We start from the raw sequence: 6917 nt of genomic DNA, 5'->3' as shown, positions 1-6917 counted from the left end.
GAGGAGGAGGAGGAGGGGGGAGAAGGACGGGGAGAAGGAGGAGGAGGAGGAGGGGGGGAGGAGGAGGAGAAGGAGGAGGACGGGGAGGAGGAGGAGGAGTCTGGTGGTGAGGAGGTATATAATAACATGCAGTAAGAGAAGACGGAATCTTAAGAGCACGGTAAAGACACGGTAAAGACACGGTAAAGACATGGTAAAGACACAGTAAAGACACGGTCTAGAAACACAAACACGCTGTGACCAGAGAACCTATTCACTCCTGTCAATTATTCATGCAGACGAAAGCTGCATTCAGCCGACAGTACAGTACCATCTAGAACTGCTGCTGGAGGCTCATTTACCCAAACACACACACACACACACACACACACACACACACACACACACACACACACACACACACACACACACACACACACACCAGGGGAGGCTGGTGGAAATCAAAGGATGGGCTCAATGTAATGCATGAAACAGAATGAGGAATAATATCAAACACGCATGGTAGAGTGTATGTTGGGGTGTGTGTGTGGTGGGGTGTGTGGTAGAGTGTATGTTGGGGTGTGTGTGTGGTGGGGTGTGTGGTAGAGTGTATGTTGGGGTGTGTGTGTTAGGGTGCGTGGGGGGGGGTGTGTGGTGGGGTGTGTGTGGTGGGGTGTGTGTTGGGGTGTGTGTGGTGGGGTGTGTGGTGGGGTGTGTGGTGGGGTTTGTGTGTGTGTTGGGGTGTGTGTAGTGGGGTGTGGGGTGTGGGGTGTGTGTGGTGGGGTGTGTGTGGTGGGGTGTGTGGTGTGTGTGGTGGTGTGTAGGGTGTGTTTGTTGGGATGTTGGGTGTGTGTGGTGTGGTGTGTGTTTGTTGGGGTGTTGGGTGTGTGTGGTGTGTGGTGGGGTGTGTGTGGTGGGGTGTGTGTGATGTGGTGTGGGGGTGTGTGTGGTGGGGTGTTGGGGTGTGTGTGGTGGGGTGTTGGGGTGTGTGTGGTGGGGTGTGTGTGGTGGGATGTGGGGGTGTGTGTGGTATTGTCCTGTCACGTGTTTGACAGCATTCCTGATTCTCACTGCAGGGTGACGCTGCTGTGGATGGGATCAACATGTGATGTCACTGCAGTGAAACACTGGCTCATTCTGTCAGAAACTTCACACACCCCACACACACCACACACCCCCAACACACCCCCAACACACCCCACACACACCACACACCCCCAACACACCCCACACACCCCCAACACACCCAACACACCCCACACACACCCCACACACCCCCAACACACCCCACACACACCCCACACACACCACACACCCCCAACACACCCCCAACACACCCCACACACACCACACACCCCCAACACATCCCACACACACCACACACCCCCAACACACCCAACACACCCCACACACACCCCACACACCCTACACACCCTACACACCCCACACACACCCAACACACCCCACACACACCACACACCCCCAACACACCCCCAACACACCCCACACACACCCAACACACCCCACACACACCCCACACACCCTACACACCCTACACACCCCACACACACCCCACACACCCCACACACCCCCAACACACCCCACACACCCCACACACACCCAACACACCCCCAACACACCCCACACACCCCACACACCCCCAACACACCCCACACACACCCAACACACCCCACACACACCCCACACACCCCCAACACACCCCACACACCCCACACAACCCCAACACACCCCACACACACCCAACACACCCCACACACACCCCACACACCCTACACACCCCACACACCCCCAACACACCCCACACACCCCCAACACACCCCACACACCCCACACAACCCCAACACACCCCACACACACCCAACAGAGGGCTGTTCTGGGATCTGTCCTACGACCACGGTGGCTCTATGTTCACAGCAGAGGGCTGTTCTGGGATCTGTCCTACGACCACGGTGGCTCTATGTTCACAGCAGAGGGCTGTTCTGGGATCTGTCCTACGACCACGGTGGCTCTATGTTCACAGCAGAGGGCTGTTCTGGGATCTGTCCTACGACCACGGTGGCTCTATGTTCACAGCCACAGTGACAGGACAGTCATTACAGAGGGCATGGGATCATCCTGCTCTGATGTCATGGTGCATTGTTGAGCCATACAACTATACAATATGTCAATCAAAGGCAAAGAGATGGACTTCTCTGCATAACCTCCACCCTCTGTATCACATCACTGTCCTGTACCTTACTGTTTCACCTCATTAATTACAATGTTTACTGGCTATGCTAGGCCTTATACACAGCCCCTACCTCCCTCCACCAGCCTGGACTAAATGCACTTTTAAAAAAAATAGTCCATATTTATTTAGCCCATATTTAGTATTTAGTTTTTAGTATTTAATGCTGGTCTCCTGACCTATAATTGCACTGTCTTGCCTTACCTTTTTGCACCTCACCAAATCATACTTGAACTATCTTGTACCACAGGGTCAGTCCCTGCCCTGTCACCCTTATCATACAGCCTCAGCACATCAATGTGGACTTGTTTGTTACTTAGTATTTAGTATATTTTTCTCAGTATCTTTATTCTTATCTGTCTATAGCGTTCATATAGACTTCCTGTTTACAATCCTGCTTATGTTGTATGTTGTATGTTGTATGTGTATGTTATGTGTGATGTCTCTATGTCTTTAAGCTACTTGGAACCTGAATTTCCCCTAGGGATAAATAAAGTTTCTATCTATCTATCTATCTGTTAGAAACCCCTCAGGGGGCTGTAGCAAGTTGGGGGGGGGGGTTTAGCAGGTCGGGGGGGAGGCTGTAGCAGGTCAGGGAGGGGGCTGTAGCAGGTCAGGGTCTGTAGCAAGTCGGGGGGGGGGGGCTGTAGCAGACTGATGGGGGGCTGATGCACACCTCATCTGCATCAGCTGCTAAAGCTTATTACTACCATTCTAGAATTCAATCCTCTGCCTCTGACCCAAGGAAACTGTTCTCCACATTTAACTCACTCTTCAACCCACCCCCACCCCCCCTCCCTCCTCCCTGTCTGCGGATGACTTTGTCACCTACTTTGAAAAGAAGGTTGATGACATTAGCAGCTCTTTCCCACTACCTCTCACCAACACTGCTAACTCTCCTCCCAAACCCACTGCACTACACCCGGTCTCTGGTTTATCAGATTTTCCCCCCTCTCCCCTGATTTCTAAAACTGGTTACATCCAAGCTGGCAACCACCTGCCCCCTCGATCCTATCCCCTCCCTCTTTCTCCAATCCATCTCCAAAGACTTCCTTCTGTTCCTTACCACCTTAATCAATTCCTCTCTATCCACAGGATCTGTCCCAGCGGCCTTCAAGACAGCCAGAGTCAAGCCTCTTCTCAAGAAACCAACTCTTGACCTGTCTGCTGTCCATAACTACAGACCGGTATCCCTTCTCTCCTTCTTATCTAAAACCCTTGAACATTCTGTCTTCTAACCAACTGTCTCACTACCTCCTTCAGAACAACCTCCTTGATCCTCACCAATCCGGCTTTAAGGCTCGGCACTCTACTGAGACTGCTCTCCTTGCTGTCACAGAGGCCCACCACTTTGCTCGAGCTTCCTCCCTGTCCTCTGTTCTCATTCTTCTGGACCTGTCCGCTGCATTCGACACAGTAAACCACCCGATCCTTCTCTCCACCCTCTCAGAATTGGGCATCTCTGGCTCTGCACTCTCCTGGTTTGCATCCTACCTGGCCGATGGCTCTTACCAGGTGACGTGGAGAGGACAGTGATCCCCAGTGGTGAGCCCTCACCACTGGGGTCCCCCAGGGCTCTGTCCTAGGGCCCTTACTGTTCTCCCTCTATACCAAATCTCTTGGCTCGGTAATTTCCTCACATGGTTTCTCCTAACACAGCTACGTAGATGACACTCAACTCTTTCTCTCTTTCCCCCCTTCTGATTCACAGGTGGCAACACGTGTTTCTGCTTGGATGTCAGCCCACCACCTCAAGCTCAACCTTAACAAGACTGAGCTGCTCTTCCTCCCAGGGAAAGCCTGCCCTCTCCAAGATTTCTCCATCACAGTAGAGAACTCTACTGTGACCTCCCCCCATACAGCCAAGAACCTTGGGGTGATCCTTGACAACCACTTATCCTGTGTGGCGAACATCACAGTGACAGCACGCTCCTGTAGATTCTTCCTCTACAACATCAGAAGGATACGTCCATTCCACACCAGAGAAGCAGCACAACTTTTGGTCCAAACACTTCGCTGATCTCTCGCCTTGACTATTGCAACGCACTCTTGGCCGGTCTCCCCGCCTCCACCATCAGGCCTCTGCAGCTCATCCAGAATGCTGCTGCCTGTCTGGTGTTCACTCCTCTCCTCCACACCCTTCACTGGCTCCCGGTAGCAGTTCGCATCAGATTCAAGACCCTGATGCTCGCCTACTGGGCAGCAAAGGGAACAAGCCCCTCCCTACTTGCAAGCAATGGTCAGCCCCCAAACACCTGCCCGGTCACTCCACTCTTCCACCTCGGCTGACACCTACGTGGATGCAGCAGCTGCACTACTCGGTCACGGCTTTTCATTGTCCTGGCACCCCGCTGGTGGAACGAGCTTCCCACTGCTGTCAGGACTGCAGAGTCACTACCAATCTTCCGCCATAGATTGAAGACCCATCTCTTCAGGCTACATCTTAACTGTCCCTCCTAAAGACCTCTTCACCCCTACTACCCCCCTGTACAAGTTTCTCTCCTGTTAAAAAAAAAGTAATTTTTCCTTTTTTCCTTCTTCCAGCATTGTGACTGCCTATGGCCCCTGGTCCGAGCACTGATTACTTTATCTTATGATGACTGATGGATAGATGATTCACTTACTTAAACAAATATATTTGTTGTAAGTCGCTTTGGATAAAGGCGTCTGCTAAATGCCATAAATGTAAACAAAAAAATGTAATCTGTAGCAGGTCAGGGAGGGGGTTGTAGAAGGTCAGGGAGGGGGCTGTAGCAGGTCAGGGAGGGGGGGATGTAGAAGATCAGGGGGCTGTAGCAGGTCAAGGGGCTGTAGCAGGTCAGGGAGGGGGGGATGTAGCAGGTCAGGGGGCTGTAGCAGGTCAGGGAGGGCACTGTAGCAGGTCAGTGGGCTGTAGCAGGTCAAGAAGGGGGCTGTAGCATGTCGGGGAGGGGAGGCTGTCGCAGGTCAGGTAGGGGACTGTAGCAGGTCAGGGTGGGGGCTGTAGCAGGTCAGGGAGGGGGCTGTAGCAAGTCAGGGAGGGGGCTGTAGCAGGTCAGGGAGGGGGCTCTAGCAGGTCAGGGAGGGGGCTGTAGCAGGTCAGGGAGGGGGGGCTGTAGCAGGTTGGGGGGGGGCTGTAGTGTGTGTGTGCAACAGCTGATGGGGAAGCCAGGCAGAGACTCGTTTTCATCAGAGGAAGAGGCATGACTACTGTATACCAGGGGAGGCTGGTGGAGGTTTGGGTTAGGATTAAGGTTAGGGTTAGGGTTAGGGTTAGGGTCAGGTTCAGGGTTAGGGTTAGGGTTAGGGTTAGGGTTAGGGTTAGGGTCAGGTTCAGGGTCAGGGTTAGAGTTGGGGTTAGGGTTAGGGTTAGGTTTAGAGTTAGGGTTCGGGTTAGGGTTAGGGTTAGGGTTAGGGTTAGGATTAGGAGGGTCTTCATCAGAGGAAGTGATTGCAGAGATGGAGGCTGCCTCAACACTAACGCTCATGAAGCATTTCCCCTCTCCTTGAGGTACGGGGGACACTGGAGGAGATAGAAATCGGAGGACGGGCTCATCACGCATGTTTGATATCATTCCTCATTCCGTTCCATGCATTACAATGAGCCTACGTCCACTAGCCTCCCCTGTGACACAGTAAGGCAGGGCTCTCTGTGCGTGTGGACCAAGATAAAAACACACATTTTTGGGGGAGCTGAGCTTCTGCAGTCGGCATGACATCATCAATAATTCACCGATGTCGGTGTTCCTGTGCAGAGAGGAAGCAGTGGAGTGGAACAGCAGATGAAGGTGAATGAAAAGAGTTAGATGAGGAATCGAAGAAGGGAGGGGCACTATGACCTGCCTCTACAGACCTGCCTCTACAGACCTGCCTCTACAGACCTGCCTCTACAGACCTGCCCCTGCCTCTACAGACCTGCCTCTACAGACCTGCCCCTGCCTCTACAGACCTGCCTCTTCAGACTTGCCTCTACAGACCTGCCCCTGCCTCTACAGACCTGCCTCTACAGACCTGCCCCTGCCTCTACAGACCTGCCTCTTCAGACCTGCCAACTAAACTGCTACATAAACAGCACTCTGCATTGAGCTCTGCTGCTGGTGTGATGAACTGTTAGCTGTTAGCTGTTAGCACACAGGAGGAGCACATCACCAGACTCAAAGCAGCATATTGAGCCCAGTACAGTAATATGTAATAACCCAGATAGAAGAGAACCTGACAGTTCAGTCGGCATCAAGTGAGATTTGATGTTTTGCTGTTTGAGAACCGTGCATGTGAGTCTGTAGCTGAGGGCCGTGTTTGTTTCATGTTTAATTTATTGCCGTGATTTTCTATTAATCATTTACAGCCAAGTGTACAAAAACATCCCGTGGCGAAAGCACTTCACTCCAACACTTCAGACAAGCCTTGATGAGCCAGGCTAGGCTACGCTAGGCTAGCTGCTATTATCTTGTAAAGGTTGACTCTCTTATGCTAATGCTAACTTCATGCTAACCTCCACAGTACACTGAATGGACCGCTATCCAGGAAATACAGTAAACAGGACTAAAATGCCACAAACTTGCTTGTTGGTCACACAACTACATTTCCTTCAAAACTACCCTCGGTAGTCGTATCAGAGTGAGATTGGAACAGATTCCCTGTCAGGCCCTCTGTCCACCCATAAAAACACAAGTACGCCTCCAGATAGGACATTAGCCACCTGCACTAGCTA

The sequence above is a fragment of the Argentina silus genome (genome assembly GCF_951799395.1).
Source record: "Argentina silus genome assembly, chromosome: 8".
NCBI classification, from domain to species: domain Eukaryota; kingdom Metazoa; phylum Chordata; class Actinopteri; order Argentiniformes; family Argentinidae; genus Argentina; species Argentina silus.
Note: the sequence above shows the minus strand (reverse complement) of the source record.